Raw genomic sequence first — 20,007 nt, forward strand, 5'->3', positions numbered from 1 at the left:
AAGTAATTCTCTTTTTGTTTCCTCATGATTTGGTTGGGTCTAATTGTGTTGTTGTCCTGGGGCTCTGTGGGGTCTGTTTGTGTTTGTGAACAGAGCCCCAGGACAAGCTTACTTAGGGGTGTCACGATTCAGACAGACGACCAGAGGACCACAATTGCGTCACACCAGAAAGTTTATTAAACTTAAGGGAAAAGGGAAGTAGGGAGTGAATGAAGGCTCCAGGGGTAACAGGGATCCCGTCCAATGCGCTGGGTCTGTGCCCCCCCCAGTGGCAGCGATGCGTCCTATGAAGCCGGTGGTGGGTGGTCCAGAAGTCCTGGGGGGAGACACAGACACAACAGGGCGGAATGAAACCAGGCAGCAGTACAGTTCAAGGGAAATCCAAAATACGTAGTAGCAAGGCAGAAGGCTGGTCAGAGTTACCGGGATTGAAGAGTAGTCAGGAGTCGTAATGGCAGAAGCAGGTCTGGATCTCCTGAGGCAGAAGAGTATCCAAAAAACAGGCAGGTCCGGGGTCACAAAACCAGGGTGAGCCAGAAGCGCGAGCAAACAGGTTCCGGGTGTGAGCTTTGCAGGCGATCTGACACCGGAGAGCTGAAAGACAGGGCCTTAAATACTGGGAGAGGTTAGTGGGTAATGCAGCGCAGCTGGCAGAGTAATTAGAGCCGAGCAGAGCAGGGACAGGTGGAGCTAGTTAGGCTGAGTAGAGAGAGGGAGGTGAGCAGAGTGGAAGATAGTGGAAACAAATTAAGGTGGTAACCCGGTGGAGTGAGAGGGCTCATGACAAGGGGACTCTTCTCCAAGTTCATCTCTCTGTAGATGATGGCTTTGTTATGGAAGGTTTGGGAATCGCTTCCTTTTAGGTGGTTATAGAATTTAACGGCTCTTTTCTGGATTTTGATCATTAGCAGGTATTGGCCTAATTCTGCTCTGCATGCATTATTTGGTGTTTTACGTTGTACACGGAGGATGTTTTTGCAGAATTCTGCATGCAGAGTCTCAATTTGGTGTTTGTCCCATTTTGTGAATTCTTGGTTGGTGAGCGGACCCCAGACCTCAGAACCATAAAGGGCAATGGGGTTCTATAACTGATTCAAGTATTTTTAGCCAGATCCTAATTGGTATGTCAAATTTTATGTTCCTTTTGATGGCATAGAAGGCCCTTCTTGCCTTGTCTCTCAGATCGTTCACAGCTTTGTGGAAGTTACCTGTGGCGCTGATGTTTAGGCCGAGGTATGTATAGTTTTTTGTGTGCTCTAGGGCAACGGTGTCTAGATGGAATTTGTATTTGTGGTCCTGGCAACTGGACCTTTTTGGAACACCATTATTTTTGTCTTACTGAGATTTACTGTCAGGGCCCAGGTCTGACAGAATCTGTGCAGAAGATCTAGGTGCTGCTGTAGGCCCTCCTTGGTTGGTGACAGAAGCACCAGATCATCAGCAAACAGAAGACATTTGACTTCAGATTCTAGTAGGGTGAGGCCGGGTGCTGCAGACTGTTCTAGTGCCCTCGCCAATTCGTTGATATATATGTTGAAGAGGGTGGGGCTTAAACTGCATCCCTGTCTCACCCCACGGCCCTGTGGAAAGAAATGTGTGTGTTTTTTGCCAATTTTAACCGCACACTTGTTGCTTGTGTACATGGATTTTATAATGTCGTATGTTTTTCCCCCAACCCCACTTTCCATCAATTTGTATAGCAGACCCTCATGCCAAATTGAGTCAAAAGCTTTTTTGAAATCAACAAAGCATGAGAAGACTTTGCCTTTGTTTTGGTTTGTTTGTTTGTCAATTAGGGTGTGCAGGGTGAATACGTGGTCTGTCGTATGGTAATTTGGTAAAAGCCAATTTGACATTTGCTCAGTACATTGTTTTCACTGAGGAAATGAACTAGTCTGCTGTTAATGATAATGCAGAAGATTTTCCCAAGGTTGCTGTTGACGCATATCCCACGGTAGTTATTGGGGTCAAATTTGTCTCCACTTTTGTGGATTGGGGTGATCAGTCCTTGGTTCCAAATATTGGGGAAGATGCCAGAGCTAAGGATGATGTTAAAGAGTTTAAGTATAGCTAATTGAAATTTGTGGTCTGTATATTTTATCATTTCATTGAGGATACCATCAACACCACAGGACTTTTTGGGTTGGAGGGTTTGTATTTTGTCCTGTAGTTCATTCAATGTAATTGGAGAATCCAGTGGGTTCTGGTAGTCTTTAATAGTTGATTCTAAGATTTGCATTTGATCATGTATATTTTTTTGCTGTTTGTTCTCTGTTATAGGGCCAAAAAGGTTGGAGAAGTGGTTTACCCGTACATCTCCGTTTTGGATAGATAGCTCTTCGTGTTGTTGTTTGTTTAGTGTTTTCCAATTTTCCCAGAAGTGGTTAGAGTCTATGGATTCTTCAATTACATTGAGCTGATTTCTGACATGCTGTTCCTTCTTTTTCCGTAGTGTATTTCTGTATTGTTTTAGTCTCTCTCTCCCTCTCTCTCTCTCTCTCCCTCCCTCCCTCCCTCCCTCTCCCCCTCCCTCCCTCTCCTCTCCCTCTCTCCCTCCCTCCCTCCCTCCCCCCTCTCCCCTCCCTCTCTCTCCCTCTCTCCCTCTCTCCCCCCCTCCCCCCTCCCCCTCCCTCTCCTCCCTCCCTCCCTCCCTCCCTCCCTCCCTCCCTCTTCTCCCTCTCTCTCTCCCTCCCTCCCTCCCTCTCCCTCTCCCCCCAACTCAACATGTTGGGTCTTTACCAGGTGAGAATGTGGTGTGGGCGTCTGTCCCTCACCTCATGTGCACCAGCGCACCATCCGGTCCGTCTCGTTGCTTAGCGACGAGGGGTAGTTTCCCGAGCTGAACTTTTTGGTGCGGACATGGGACGCACCAACTCAGATAGGAACTACTGGTTCACCTTAGCACCAGGCTGGTGAGAGTGTGTGTGAGAGAGAGAGTGAGCGAGCGAGAGGGGGGAGATAGAGAGAGAGGGGTAGATGGAGAGAGAAAAAGACAGGGGAGATGGAGAGAGAGAGAGAGGGGGGAGATGGAGAGAGAGAGGGGGGAGATGGAGAAAGAGAGAGGGGGAGATGGAGAGAGAGAGAGAGAGAGAGAGAGGGAAAAGACAGAGAGGTCCTGTGTGGCTCAGTTGGTAGAGCATGATGCTTGTAAAGCCAGTGTTGTAGGTTCGATTCCCATGGGGGGCCAGTAGGAAAAAGTATGGATGAGAGCGTCTGCTCAGACAGAGAAGGAGCGTGAGAGAGGGGTATACTAAGAGAATATTACAGACAGATAGAGAGGGAGGAGGAGGGAGAGTGGCTGATAGAGAATATTACAGACAGATAGAGACGGAGGAGGAGGGAGAGTGGCTGATAGAGAATATTACAGACAGATAGAGACGGAGGAGGAGGGAGAGTGGCTGATAGAGAATATTACAGACAGATAGAGAGGGAGGAGGAGGGAGAGTGGCTGATAGAGAATATTACAGACAGAGAGACGGAGGAGGAGGGAGAGTGGCTGATAGAGAATATTACAGACAGATAGAGACGGAGGAGGAGGGAGAGTGGCTGATAGAGAATATTACAGACAGATAGAGACGGAGGAGGAGGAGGGAGAGTGGCTGATAGAGAATATTACAGACAGATAGAGAGGGAGGAGGAGGGAGAGTGGCTGATAGAGAATATTACAGACAGATAGAGACGGAGGAGGAGGGAGAGTGGCTGATAGAGAATATTACAGACAGATAGAGAGGGAGGAGGAGGGAGAGTGGCTGATAGAGAATATTACAGACAGATAGAGACGGAGGAGGAGGGAGAGTGGCTGATAGAGAATATTACAGACAGATAGAGACGGAGGAGGAGGGAGAGTGGCTGATAGAGAATATTACAGACAGATAGAGACGGAGGAGGAGGGAGAGTGGCTGATAGAGAATATTACAGACAGATAGAGAGGGAGGAGGAGGGAGAGTGGCTGATAGAGAATATTACAGACAGATAGAGACGGAGGAGGAGGAGGGAGAGTGGCTGATAGAGAATATTACAGACAGATAGAGAGGGAGGAGGAGGGAGAGTGGCTGATAGAGAATATTACAGACAGATAGAGACGGAGGAGGAGGGAGAGTGGCTGATAGAGAATATTACAGACAGATAGAGACGGAGGAGGAGGGAGAGTGGCTGATAGAGAATATTACAGACAGATAGAGACGGAGGAGGAGGGAGAGTGGCTGATAGAGAATATTACAGACAGATAGAGACGGAGGAGGAGGGAGAGTGGCTGATAGAGAATATTACAGACAGATAGAGAGGGAGGAGGAGGGAGAGTGGCTGATAGAGAATATTACAGACAGATAGAGAGGGAGGAGGAGGGAGAGTGGCTGATAGAGAATATTACAGACAGATAGAGAGGGAGGAGGAGGGAGAGTGGCTGATAGAGAATATTACAGACAGATAGAGACGGAGGAGGAGGGAGAGTGGCTGATAGAGAATATTACAGACAGATAGAGACGGAGGAGGAGGGAGAGTGGCTGATAGAGAATATTACAGACAGATAGAGACAGAGGAGGAGGGAGAGTGGCTGATAGAGAATATTACAGACAGATAGAGACGGAGGAGGAGGGAGAGTGGCTGATAGAGAATATTACAGACAGATAGAGAGGGAGGAGGAGGGAGAGTGGCTGATAGAGAATATTACAGACAGATAGAGACGGAGGAGGAGGGAGAGTGGCTGATAGAGAATATTACAGACAGATAGAGACGGAGGAGGAGGGAGAGTGGCTGATAGAGAATATTACAGACAGATAGAGACGGAGGAGGAGGGAGAGTGGCTGATAGAGAATATTACAGACAGATAGAGACGGAGGAGGAGGGAGAGTGGCTGATAGAGAATATTACAGACAGATAGAGACGGAGGAGGAGGGAGAGTGGCTGATAGAGAATATTACAGACAGATAGAGACGGAGGAGGAGGGAGAGTGGCTGATAGAGAATATTACAGACAGATAGAGAGGGAGGAGGAGGGAGAGTGGCTGATAGAGAATATTACAGACAGATAGAGAGGGAGGAGGAGGGAGAGTGGCTGATAGAGAATATTACAGACAGATAGAGACGGAGGAGGAGGAGGGAGAGTGGCTGATAGAGAATATTACAGACAGATAGAGACAGAGGAGGAGGGAGAGTGGCTGATAGAGAATATTACAGACAGATAGAGACGGAGGAGGAGGGAGAGTGGCTGATAGAGAATATTACAGACAGATAGAGACGGGAGGAGGAGGGAGAGTGGCTGATAGAGAATATTACAGACAGATAGAGAGGGAGGAGGAGGGAGAGTGGCTGATAGAGAATATTACAGACAGATAGAGACGGAGGAGGAGGGAGAGTGGCTGATAGAGAATATTACAGACAGATAGAGACGGAGGAGGAGGGAGAGTGGCTGTTAGAGAATATTACAGACAGATAGAGACGGAGGAGGAGGGAGAGTGGCTGATAGAGAATATTACAGACAGATAGAGACGGAGGAGGAGGGAGAGTGGCTGATAGAGAATATTACAGACAGATAGAGACGGAGGAGGAGGGAGAGTGGCTGATAGAGAATATTACAGACAGATAGAGAGGGAGGAGGAGGAGGGAGAGTGGCTGATAGAGAATATTACAGACAGATAGAGACGGAGGAGGAGGGAGAGTGGCTGATAGAGAATATTACAGACAGATAGAGAGGGAGGAGGAGGGAGAGTGGCTGATAGAGAATATTACAGACAGATAGAGACGGAGGAGGAGTGAAGGAAAGGAAGGATGAAGGGAAGATGGGTGTGCATATGTTTTCCTTGTATAGGTGTGGCAGAGCATGTCCACCTGCATCCCACTGACGCCTCCTCACTGGTAGTTTAACTGGTGGCTGTCCTCCCAGGGCTCATTTGTGTGGGTCTGTAATATTAGTTGTAAACGCCTACGGTGTGTGTTATGGGTGTGAAGGTTTTAACAAAGTTGGGATCCTTAACGTTAAGAAAAATCCTTAACTGTTTTTTCCCCCAAAAATAATTAAAACCCCAGTGCAGTTACCACAGAACATTATTTTCCATGTTATAGCGTAACTACACAATAGGCTATAAAGGACTGGGGAAAGGCCTGCCCCTCCTCTCTCTCCTTCACACTGGCCTGCCTGCCCCTCCTCTCTCTCCTTCACACTGGCCTGCCTGCCCCTCCTCTCTCTCCTTCACACTGTCCTGCCTGCCCCTCCTCTCTCTCCTTCACACTGTCCTGCCTGCCCCTCCTCTCTCTCCTTCACACTGACCTGCCTGCCCCTCCTCTCTCTCCTTCACACTGTCCTGCCTGCCCCTCCCCTCCTCCTTCACACTGTCCTGCCTGCCTCTCCCCTCCTCCTTCACACTGTCCTGCCTGCCCCTCCCCTCCCCATTCACACTGGCCTGCCTGCTCTTTCACTCTCTCCTTCACACTCTCCTGCCTGCCCCTCCTCTCTCTCCTTCACACTGTCCTGCCTGTCCCTCCTCTCTCTCCTTCACACTGTCCTGCCTGCCCCTCCCCTTCCTCTTCACACTGTCCTGCTTGCCCCTCCCCTCCTCCTTCAGACTGTCCTGCCCCTCCCCTCCCCATTCACACTGGCCTGCCTGCTCTTTCACTCTCTCCTTCACACTGTCCTGCCTGCCCCTCCTCTCTCTCCTTCACACTGTCCTGCCTGCCCCTCCTCTCTCTCCTTCACACTGACCTGCCTGCCCCTCCTCTCTCTCCTTCACACTGTCCTGCCTGCCCCTCCCCTCCTCCTTCACACTGGCCTGCCTGCCCCTCCTCTCTCTCCTTCACACTGGCCTGCCTGCCCCTCCTCTCTCTCCTTCACACTGTCCTGCCTGTCCCTCCTCTCTCTCCTTCACACTGTCCTTCCTGCCCCTCCCCTTCCTCTTCACACTGTCCTGCCTGCCCCTCCCCTCCTCCTTCAGACTGTCCTGCCTGCCCCTCCCCTCCCCATTCACACTGGCCTGCCTGCTCTTTCTCTTAGCTAATGATGCGACTGTGTGTTCAGTCTTCGGTCAGTTGCGTGTAGAAAGTCCTAGCCTATTCATGGCACCGATGTCGCCGGGATACAGAGGTATTTTCGGGCCAGTCTTGCGAGCATGGGTACTCCTCTTTGCTGATTGGCTGTTTGTTTTTTTGTCTCCTAATATTAAATTACAGCAGGCTACCTGTAGCCTGTATCGATTACACTTTTCAGACATCATGGAATGTGGCCCCTTAAAAGCGGTTGTTAGGGTAGGCTACATTACAGCTTTTTAAATGCAGACACAAATCTTTCTCGATACGAACAGGCATTTTACTTGTCTGTAATGTCTGAAATGCCGCTTTTGAAGCAGTACTAACGCCCATCACTAGGCAACCAGAACTATCAATCAAATAATTTTGAGCTGCTGTGCGCAGCCTGTCTGCGGGCAGACCACTCTCTCCTAAAAAAGTACTTTCAAGTTCGTTAAATACCCTGACTTACCAATACATTTAGTAGAAAGAAAACACATCTAGCTACCCTAGCTTAAAAAAACACATCTAGCTACCCTAGCATAAACAACACATCTAGCTACCCTAGCATAAAAAAACACATCTAGCTACCCTAGCATAAAAAACACATCTAGCTACCCTAGCATAAAAAAACACATCTAGCTACCCTAGCATAAAAAAACACATATTGCTACCCTAGCATAAAAAAACACATCTAGCTACCCTAGCATAAAAAACACATCTTGCTACCCTAGCATAAGAAAACACATCTAGCTACCCTAGCATAAAAAAACACATCTAGCTACCCTAGCATAAAAAAACAGCATAGAAAACAACATGGCAGCACATCAAATCAGCAACGTTTATTGTTGTCAGGGAAACAATAGAACATTCTATGCCGGAGCAGAATTCTACTGTCTGAAAAGGTACAGACTCTTCTGATTCTGCATTTTTTTTAATTGTCTGAAAAGTTATCAATTGTAGCTTTCGACATGTTACTGTAGCTGTGTTCTGTCTGTAAAGGGTCGCGGTAGATATAACTTCATTACCCGGCCATAGTCCCGTGTGACTCGGTTGGTAGAGCATGGCGCTTGGCCACCAGGATTGTGGGTTCGATTCCCACGGGGGGCCAGTACGAAAAATTATGCACTTACTACTTCCTGTAAGTCTCTCTGGATAAGAGCGTCTGCTAAATGACTGAAATGTAAAATGTAATAGGACCATTATTCTGCACTGTGAATTGATGTGGAATTGTATGATTTTTTTCTTATTGTTTTAACGGAAAACCGAAAAAAAAAAAAAGGCAGTTTAAATGATAAGTAATTTGTCACATCCCTAGTGTATGTGTGTGCACGTGCTCCCTAGCTTCATCGTACCTAAAGCTAGGTCCTGGCACCTTGTTAGCGTGTTAGCATGTTAGCGTGTTGGCATATTAGCATGTTAGCGTGTTAGCATGTTAGCATGTTAGCATTAGGACTGACTTTGAAAGGGGGAAGAGGTGGGGGGTACAGATCCCAGAGGCATTTCAATATTCAAATGTGTACTTCTACTGAGGATTGGAGAGGACAGGATAGGTGAAAGCAACATGGCAGGTCTGGTGCGTTAATACATACCAGTAGAGGAGCCTACCAACCAGATCTAAAAAGGCCCACAGTGCACCCTGGGAACTGGTTGTGGGCGGCATCATTACACCCAATCGCCACCATGCTCCCCAGGGACACATGATGAATGGGCAGCCAATCAGAGAGGAGAGAAGAGGATACGATATACGATACGAGGCACGCCGATACTGTCACCAGAGGAACATTCACAAAAAGAAAAAAGCAAATGCCAAAGTTCAGATCTAACTGCTCTCCACTGGGGATAAAGGATAAGCTACTTTCTGTCCTCCACTCTGGCCTTTGAACACTCAGAGAGAAAATGAATAGTTTACATCTCCAACACATGGTCCTATGGCCTCTGGAAGCCTCCAATACTAATGGGTGAAGAGAGAGATTAGGACAAACTGGCTTCCAGGTGGCTGGAGTCATAATGTCATCTATGGTGGCTTGTAAAACCCTCCTTGCCTCACTTTTTGTTATTGATACCATGTAGTTTACATGGACGTTTTATTTATTGGTTGGGGTGATTACATTGTAAATGCGTAGTAAACTAGGCTACTTTGGATCCTGATACTGTAATTTATTGTACAGCTGAATAATGATATTATAGTTAGAAAATAACTGCAGAGAAACTACATAAAGAGTTAGGCTAATATAAAGTGTATCCCATGATAGATCTGGACCAACATCTCCCTCACATCCATCATAAAACCTCTCCTCTCCGACTCATAGAACTAGTGAGCCAAGTCAGTGTAACAAGCACCACGTGGAAAACTAGTGAGCCAAGTCAGGGTGACAAGCACCACGGGGAAAACTAGTGAGCCAAGTCAGGGTGACAAGCACCACGGGGAAAACTAGTGAGCCAAGTCAGGTGACAAGCACCACGTGGAAAACTAGTGAGCCAAGTCAGGGTGACAAGCACCACGGGGAAAACTAGTGAGCCAAGTCAGGGTGACAAGCACCACGTGGAAAACTAGTGAGCCAAGTCAGGGTGACAAGCACCACGGGGAAAACTAGTGAGCCAAGTCAGGGTGACAAGCACCACGGGGAAAACTAGTGAGCCAAGTCAGGGTGACAAGCACCACGTGGAAAACTAGTGAGCCAAGTCAGGGTGACAAGCACCACGGGGAAAACTAGTGAGCCAAGTCAGGGTGACAAGCACCACGTGGAAAACTAGTGAGCCAAGTCAGGGTGACAAGCACCACAGGGGAAAACTAGTGAGCCAAGTCAGGTGACAAGCACCACGGGGAAAACTAGTGAGCCAAGTCAGGGTGACAAGCACCACGGGGAAAACTAGTGAGCCAAGTCAGGGTGACAAGCACCACGGGGAAAACTAGTGAGCCAAGTCAGGGTGACAAGCACCACGGGGAAAACTAGTGAGCCAAGTCAGGGTGACAAGCACCACGGGGAAAACTAGTGAGCCAAGTCAGGGTGACAAGCACCACGGTGTCACGACTGTCTGTGAGAGGCGGTAAACGAAGTCAGGCGCAGGACACAGAACTCTCGGATACGTACTTTTAATACGAAAAGGATCCAAAAGGACACAGAAAATAACTCCACGCAGGGAGGAAATAACCCGCTCACAAAATAGACAACCGTGAAGGGGAAAACAATCACACACAAGGTACAGATGAGAGACAGGGGTAATTATAAGGGAAACAATTAACATAATGACGAACAGGTGTAAACAATACAGACAAAACTAAACAAACACCGATAACATCGAACGGCAGTAGCTAGTACTCCGGGGACGACGAACGCCGAAGCCTGCCCGAGCAAGGAGGAGGAGCAGCCTCGGCAGAATCCGTGACACACGGGGAAAACTAGTGAGCCAAGTCAGGGTGACAAGCACCACGGGGAAAACTAGTGAGCCAAGTCAGGGTGACAAGCACCACGGGGAAAACTAGTGAGCCAAGTCAGGGTGACAAGCACCACGGGGAAAACTAGTGAGCCAAGTCAGGGTAACAAGCACCACAGGGAAAACTAGTGAGCCAAGTCAGTGTGACAAGCACCACGGGGAAAACAAAACAACTCAATGGCCCACCACGCACCTGCCATAAAATCCAAGAACAGTGGTCATTAAAAAGCTAATTAATCCATATTTAATTCACCATTGTAAATGGAGGTGTAAGAGGATGAGGCCTCTAGGATCTCATTATGGGATGTTGTTGTTTAGATCCTGAATATATTTTATATCTCATTTTACTTCCTGTGATAAATGATTCATCCACTCTGATGAGGGCTAATCCATCTCCTGGGTGAATTAAGATTACACACCAAGATTAAGATAATAAATGGCATCTAGCTGAAGCAAAACATGGATATGAACCACCCAGGAACCAGCGCTTTGACATGGATATGAACCAACCAGGAACCAGCGCTTTGACATGGATATGAACCAACCAGGAACCAGCGCTTTGACATGGATATGAACCAACCAGGAACCAGCGCTTTGACATGGATATGAACCAACCAGGAACCAGCGCTTTGACATGGATATGAACCAACCAGGAACCAGCGCTTTGACATGCATTATTTTATTATGAATCTGGCCAAGATTGTTACTACAGCGCTTTCTGTTTATAAGGTAATGCTGGTACTGTGTATCTGGATCAATGCTACAGCGCTTTCTGTTTATAAGGTAATGCTGGTACTGTGTATCTGTTTATAAGGTAATGCTGGTACTGTGTATCTGTTTATAAGGTAATGCTGGTACTGTGTATCTGTTTATAAGGTAATGCTGGTACTGTGTATCTGTTTATAAGGTAATGCTGGTACTGTGTATCTGTTTATAAGGTAATGCTGGTACTGTGTATCTGTTTATAAGGTAATGCTGGTACTGTGTATCTGTTTATAAGGTAATGCTGGTACTGTGTATCTGTTTATAAGGTAATGCTGGTACTGTGTATCTGTTTATAAGGTAATGCTGGTACTGTGTATCTGTTTATAAGGTAATGCTGGTACTGTGTATCTGTTTATAAGGTAATGCTGGTACTGTGTATCTGTTTATAAGGTAATGCTGGTACTGTGTATCTGGATCAATGAGATAGCAGTCACATTTCCACACTGATCCGATAACACACACTGAAGATAATGTGATGTCTGGAAGAGAGCTAAGCTCACCTGGACACACACACACACACACACCTGGAAGAGAGCTAAGCTCACTTGGACACACACACACACCTGGAAGAGAGCTAAGCTCACTTGGACACACACACACACACACACACCTGGAAGAGCGCTAAACTCACCTGGACACACACACACACACACACCTGGAAGAGAGCTAAGCTCACCTGGACACACACACACACACACCTAGAAGAGAGCTAAGCTCACTTGGACACACACACACACACACACACCTGGAAGAGCGCTAAACTCACCTGGACACACACACACACACACCTGGAAGAGAGCTAAACTCACCTGGACACACACACACACACACCTGGAAGAGAGCTAAACTCACCTGGACACACACACACACACACACACACACCTGGAAGAGAGCTAAACTCACCTGGACACACACACACACCTGGAAGAGAGCTAAACTCACCTGGACACACACACACACACACACACACACACACACACACACACCTGGAAGAGAGCTAAACTCACCTGGACACACACACCTGGAAGAGAGCTAAACTCACCTGGACACACACACCTGGAAGAGAGCTAAACTCACCTGGACACACACACACACACACACACCTGGAAGAGAGCTAAACTCACCTGCAGCAGTATGCAGTAGATACCCACCAGGCCATGGGCAGCGCCAACGTACTGCTTCTTGTGCCACTTGAAGAGCAGAGGGCACTTCTCCACCTTCTTCTCCTCTTTGGACAAGTTCTTCCCCGACTCCAAGATGGCCGATCCCCACCTGCAACGAGACCAGTGGGTTAGCCTCCCTACTGTCTGTTTCAATACGCTTGGAAGAGATATTTACATTTGAGTCATTTAGCAGACGCTCTTATCCAGAGCGAATTACAGTTAGTGCATTCATTTTAAGGTATCTAGGTGGGACAACCACATATCTGTCATAGTAAGAAGAGTAACATATATACTGTACATAGTAAAGATAAGATATATAAAGTTAACTATCAAAATAAAGGAAACGCCAACATAAAGTCTCTTAATAGGGCTTTGGGCCACCACGAGCCAGAACAGCTTCAATGCACCTTGGCATAGATTCTAGAAGTGTCTGGAACTCTCCTGGAGGGATGTGACATCATTCTTCCAGGACAAATTCCATCATTTGGTGTTTTGTTGATGGTGGTGGAAAACGCTGTCTCAGGCACCGCTACAGAACCTCCATAGAAGTGTTCAGTTGGGTTGAGATCTGGTGACTGACACACACACACACACACACACACACACACACACACACACACACACACACACACACACACACACACACACACACACACACACACTATATTATAATCAGATCACATTGTGCTCGCCAAAAGTACCATCCCACCTGAACAGGATGACATTTCAGGATTACACAAAAATGGCGTTATCATAATTTTCAACATTTCAGAGTGTCATTTTAACCTCATAGTGTGGAAACATTAAGGATGTGCATCTTTCCCTCTCAAGACGATTCGATACGTATCTAGATAGATGGGCTCCGATACGACACAGGAACAATACGTTTTAGTTTGAAACAATTCGGTGAGATTCGGTTTGATTACAGGAACGAATTGATGCGTTTCGGTTCGATGTGATTCGATGTTACTAACATTTGTTGGAAACACAAATGATCAATTCATTAAATTAACATCTGTTGCTGATGGGGCTCATGAGCTTCTGTATGTGTGTGTGTGTGTGTGTGTGTGTGTGTGTGTGTGTATACACTGAGTGTACAAAACATTAGGAACACCTGCTCTTTCCATGACATTGACTGACCAGGTGAATCCAGGTGAAAGCTATGATCCCTTATTGATGTCACAATCAGTGTAGATGAAGGAGAGGAGACAGGTTAAAGAAGGATTTTTAAGCCTTGAGACAATTGAGACATGGATTGTGTACGTGTGCCATTCAGAGGGTGAATGGGAAGACAAAATATTTAAGTGCCTTTGAACGGGGTATGGTAGTAGGTGTCAGGCGCACCGGTTTGAGTGTGTCAAGAACTGCAACACTGCTGGGTTTTTTTACGCTCAACAGTTTCCCGTGTCTATCAAGAATGGTCCACCATCCAAAGGACATCCAGCCAACTTGACACAACTGTGGGACGCATTGGAGTCAACATGGGCCAGCATCCCTGTGGAACGCTTCCGACACCTTGTAGAGTCCGTGCCCTGACGAATTGAGGCTGTTCTGAGGGCAAAAGGGGGGTGCAACTCAATATTAGGAAGGTGTTCCTAATGTTGTGTACACTCACTATGTCTTTGGTGTACAGTATGTAGGAAACTGGGCATCTACCACCCCACTATCAGGGGGCTTTTTGTCTAACAGCAAAGTTCAATTCTCATTTGCACTACTGTCACTTGTATTGAATGGGGAAGTTAAATGAAAGCCCTGAATTGATTGATATCTCCGAGAGAGAGAGACAAAGGCGGAGAGAGAGAGAGAGAGAGAGAGAGAGAGAGAGAGAGAGAGAGAGAGAGAGAGAAGAGAGAGAGAGAGAGAGAGAGAGAGGCAGAGAGAGAGAGAGAGAGAGAGAGAGAGAGAGAGAGAGAGAGAGAGAGAGAGAGAGGCAGAGAGAGAGAGAGAGAGAGAGAGAGAGAGAGGCAGAGAGAGAGAGAGAGGCAGAGAGAGAGAGGCAGAGAGAGAGAGAGAGAGAGAGAGAGAGAGAGAGAGAGAGAGAGAGAGAGAGAGAGAGAGAGAGAGAGAGAGAGAGAGAGAGAGAGAGAGAGAGAGAGAGAGAGAGAGAGAGAGAGAGAGAGAGAGAGAGAGAGAGAGGCAGAGAGAGAGAGAGAGAGAGAGAGAGAGAGAGAGAGAGAGAGAGAGAGAGAACGTGATCTGGCAGATCTCTGATCCTGCTCCCTCTAACCTGCCCTGAGTATGCAGCCTGTGAGAGAGAGAGTGTGAGTGTGAGTGTGTGAGTGTGAGTGTGAGTGTGAGTGTGAGTGTGAGTGTGAGTGTGAGTGTGAGTGTGAGTGTGAGTGTGAGTGTGAGTGTGTGTGTGTGTGTGTGTGTTTTTGAGCTTGCGTGCGTCTTCCAGCACTTTTGCAAGCGTATTGGTATGCTCTATGCATGAGCACCCACGGTGAGAGGCAGACAGAACACAACAGCAGGCAGGCAGGCACCTAATGCACTCCATACTGAACAGGCAGGACCAGAAGTCCATCATTTCAGACTTATGACTGTAGAGCAGATTAAAAACCTGGCTTTGCGTTATAACCGTGATTGATATTATTAGGCTATAGGTTTTATGAACCTCCAGCTGCGGTATCTGACTCCATTTGCGAAGTGTCTTAGAGTATTACACATTAGGACTTGTGATGCGGTATTACACTGGCCAATAGCCACAGTGAAAGGTCATAGAGCTTCAGCACTATCAGATTGTATCAACACAGAGCAGTATGGATAGGTCTGATCCCGTCTGTCCCAAAAACGACCAGAGAGACAGGTGACGTGCAATCGCAGCTTCCTAGAATCACAATCATGGCGTTACCGTCAACCATACAGCGTCTCAACCAACCTCCATACAGCGTCTCAACCAACCCCCATACAGCGTCTCAACCAACCCCCATACAGCGTCTCAACCAACCCCCATACAGCGTCTCAACCAACCCCCATACAGCGTCTCAACCAACCTCCATACAGCGTCTCAACCAACCCCCATACAGCGTCTCAACCAACCCCCATACAGCGTCTCAACCAACCCCCATACAGCGTCTCAACCAACCTCCATACAGCGTCTCAACCAACCCCCATACAGCGTCTCAACCAACCCCCATACAGCGTCTCAACCAACCCCCATACAGCGTCTCAACCAACCCCCATACAGCGTCTCAACCAACCCCCCATACAGCGTCTCAACCAACCCCCATACAGCGTCTCAACCAACCCCCATACAGCGTCTCAACCAACCTCCATCCATTCACTCCATTGTAACTACTCCCTCTTCAAATCCCTCTCCCCTAAAACACACAACACACACATTCATTCACAGGGACTCCTTCGTAACCCATCAATCATTTTGCCCGCAGGGAAGGATATGTAATTTAGCGGGAATTCATTTGTTTATTAAGCCAATTAATCACAGACTTGCATGGCAAACAAACGCTTACAGCTGTTGGAGAAGAGGGGAGACGTCACAGGGAAAAATAGATCAATAAACTGGGTGGTGTAGAGAACAGTAGTGTGGTTGTCAATGTGGTCTGACAGATAGGAGCTGTACCTGTCTGTGTGGTCAGAGAGATAGGAGCTGTACCTGTCTGTGTGGTCTGACAGATAGGAGCTGTACCTGTCTGTGTGGTCTGACAGATAGGAGCTGTACCTGTCTGTGTGGTCTGACAGATAGGAGCTGTACCTGTCTGTGTGGTCAGAGAGATAAGAGCTGCACCTGTCTGTGTGGTCAGAGATAGGAGCTGCACCTGTCTGTGTGGTCTGAGAGATAGGAGCTGCACCTGTCTGTGTGGTCTGAGAGATAAGAGCTGCACCTGTCTGTGTGGTCAGAGAGATAGGAGCTGTACCTGTCTGTGTGGTCTGACAGATAGGAGCTGTACCTGTCTGTGTGGTCTGACAGATAGGAGCTGTACCTGTCTGTGTGGTCTGACAGATAAGAGCTGCACCTGTCTGTGTGGTCAGAGATAGGAGCTGCACCTGTCTGTGTGGTCTGAGAGATAGGAGCTGCACCTGTCTGTGTGGTCTGAGAGATAAGAGCTGCACCTGTCTGTGTGGTCTGAGAGATAGGAGCTGCACCTGTCTGTGTGGTCAGAGAGATAGGAGCTGCACCTGTGTGTGGTCAGAGAGATAGGAGCTGTGCCTGTCTGTGTGTGGCTTTATCTTGTGTTGTGGACAGTACACATCTATGGCAGAATGAGATTAGTTAAGTAAACTCTCGTTTGGCTGGAGGCAAAAAGAGAAGGCAGAAACAGAGCAGAATATTTAGGAACACTCTGTAAAACGAGGAATACATTTACTCAATTCAACTAATAGAATTTATGGTCATGAAATAATTAACACTCAAACAGTGTACGAAATACATGATGCATTACAGACTACTCAGAGTACATGACTACCACCAATAGACTAAGACTTAATGTGGTTACACGTGTCTTCAGTTCAGAATCATCTCTTAGAGAAAATACTGTGTATTATTATACACAGCTTGCTAACAAGTTCTCAAAGTATGAACACATTTTTCGGTCCTTTTAACCAAATCTCAAGCAGAAAGTCACCCCCAAGCTGAATTAGCATTTCTTTGCACTTTGCTAGTTACAACTAAAGACAGGAAAACACCAGATTGTAATCTAATCAACTAAATGTAAATGATAGGAGCACACCCGTGTCGCTCCTTTCTGAACTATCCGCCGTCCGATGAACAAAATAACAGTTTCCCTGTAACAATACATCCATAGCACTTACAATACAACCAAAACACTAACAATACATCCATAGCACTTACAATACAACCAAAACATATCAAAATTCATTGTTCTTTATGAACAATCCAAACAAAGACAATTTAATTCACACAGAAACATTAATTTTGTCGATTTCACGTTTTCATCTGTCTTCACTCCTCCAACGGTGTCCATGCTCCCAGGGTTCTGTGGGAACGTCCCTCCCTGGAGAAAAGCCACAGACAAGGTGTCGATGGTCAGCCATCCAAACAACGTATTGAGTCCTCATGCTGGGCCTCAGCGCCTGCAAGTCACCAGTTGTGAGTGTAACCTTCTCTCATTCTTCCACTACACACTACGCCTTGGAAGCGATGGACCTTGTTCCCCTTTTTCCTCATTCTGATGTTTTGCCGAAATGGATCTGTCACAAGAGTAGGTCTTAGGGCTATGTACAAATTGAGGAATAAAACGAACATTTGAAAAACACAAACACTGTTCTTTCTGGTTTGAATAATTCCCTTGAAGCTCAGGCTCCCTCGCCACAAAACAGTCAGCTGGGAATGAACAGAACAAAGAAAACAGGAGAGAAAACAAAACGGTGGAACCACGTGGAGAACAGCCGTCAGCAGAGTTTAGATTTCTCCTTTTATAAAAAATTTAACTCCAACTTAACAGATCATTCTTTTGTGAGAAGAGCGATGAAACCAATATTTAAAAAAGCATTACCCCAAAACAATACAGCTATCAAAGTCAGTTTTGTGACCCCTCGAGGGTATGTGTCGGTGTATAAACACACAAAAACCTTGTTGACAGGCACCTCATCTAACTCCATGATGCTGTGATGAATTGCAGGGCTGTGCCTGCCCAAAATCTCATAATGGATGTTTGAAAGATAATTGGAGACTACCTGTCCGATTGGCCCCCAGAAAAACGCAGGCCATTTGTCAACGGTGTACTGTAGCATTGCTAAGTTTCCCAGCTGGATATGACAAGTGGGGTAGTTGGTGAATTCATTCCCTTTCTCAGTGGGGATTCAGCTATCGTACTGCACTATAAGGTGGGGATTCCGCTATCGTACTGCACTATAAAGGTGGGGATTCAGCTTTCATACTGCACTATAAGTTGGGGATTCAGCTATCGTACTGCACTATACGGTGGGGATTCAGCTATCGTACTGCACTATAAAGGTGGGGATTCAGCTATCGTACTGCACTATAAGGTGGGGATTCAGTTATCATCCTGCACTATAACGTGGGATTCAGCTATCGTACTGCACTATAACGTGGGATTCAGCTATCGTACTGCACTATAAAGGTGGGGATTCAGCTATCGTACTGCACTATAAAGGTGGGGATTCAGCTATCGTACTGCACTATAAGGTGGGGATTCAGCTATCGTACTGCACTATAAGGCTGGAGGAAATCCATCTTCATTTGGAGGATGCAAGGAAACCAACCCTAAGACCAAGTACAGGGATGTGTGTGTTAAATAAGGATAAAAAACAAAACACTAGGTTCAGCTCATGTACAAGGGTAGATATTCTGAAATCAGTCTCCATTGGCCAACTCTGAGGGCCCAGAATATTTCATACAATGTTGCACATTTGCTAGCACAAGCTTCAGGCTGGACCAATAGTTGATAAAATGTTTCAAGTTCCTTGCAGAGAGGCCATGCGTAGCCAATGTGATTTATAGGATATTAATTTTTTTATCAGGATATTTTCTACCTGCAGGCTTCAGTGTTTTTATTTGATGGCTTTATGTAGGCTAGTTTTACATAGTTGGCAATGGCAATAGAAGTTACTTTTTAGGTTTGTATCATTTTCAATTTGAAATAATTTTGATTAACCACATGACATTGATTTTGAGATATGAAGACTTTTATTATAAATGAAATTAAACTTTTCCACGCAGATCAGTAGAAATGGTAAGATAACTTGGCACTCCAAATGGAAAAGGTTGCTGACAACTGGTGTAGCCTATTAACGGCAACTTCAGGAGCGTAACAAGCCTTTGAGTTGAAAATCTGTCAGACAGCGTGACAGCTTCTGCTACAGCATCTCAAACAGCAAATGCATAGACAACGGAAGACAGGCTTCATCAGTTCGTCACACACCACTTTGCGATGAGCTGGAGGCAGTATGCATTTTGAAAACATATAGCTACTTAATTGTTTGAAACCTGAATGTTTTACTACATATGAGTAATGTCTTACCTTGCTTCAAATTAGCCTAGCCAAAATCAGACCATAACCGTGGAGGCAATTATTTTATATCAACTTTCTTTCATTGTTCAGTATCCAAAAGCACAATCATAGTGAAATTAGCAACCCATGCTAGTTGTTACATATTAGATCTACACAACGTTTTCATCTCTGTCACGTGAAACCGCTAGCATGTGCAGTGCCCTTTCGACAACAGTGTTTTCCCACTAATTGCATTATGGAACGAACATTTGCGTAGTCAGCTGCCTTGTGTGCATTGCTGAGCTTATTATGTTAAGCAGGGGCGCAACTTTCACTGGGGACAGGGGGGACATGTCCCCCCTCCCCCCGTCACATTATGAAATTGCATTTTTGTCCCAGACAGTTTTATCATTGGAATGTGATACAAAAACTGGCAAAGGTGTGCTTTAGGACCATGCGGACGGCTCCGAGTGGTCGGGTAGGCTGTTGGGAGTGTTTATCCGTCTGAAAAGATATATATATATACAGTGCCAGTCAAACGTTTGGACACACATACTCATTCAAGGGTTTTTCTTAATTTTTTGCTATTTTCTACATTGTAGAATAATAGTGAAGACATCAAAACTATGAAATAACACATATGCAATCATGCAGTAACCAAAAAAGTGTTAAACAAATACATTTTATATTTTAGATTCTTCTAAGTAGCCACCC

General features: G+C 46.3%; 1 pseudogene; it reads right to left on the reverse strand.

Annotated features, from left to right (window-relative positions):
• Positions 1-20,007, reverse strand: part of LOC121549443 — a 35,708-nt pseudogene that overhangs the window by 14,055 nt on the left and 1,646 nt on the right.

This window comes from Coregonus clupeaformis, chromosome 34 (assembly GCF_020615455.1).
Source record: "Coregonus clupeaformis isolate EN_2021a chromosome 34, ASM2061545v1, whole genome shotgun sequence".
NCBI lineage: Eukaryota > Metazoa > Chordata > Actinopteri > Salmoniformes > Salmonidae > Coregonus > Coregonus clupeaformis.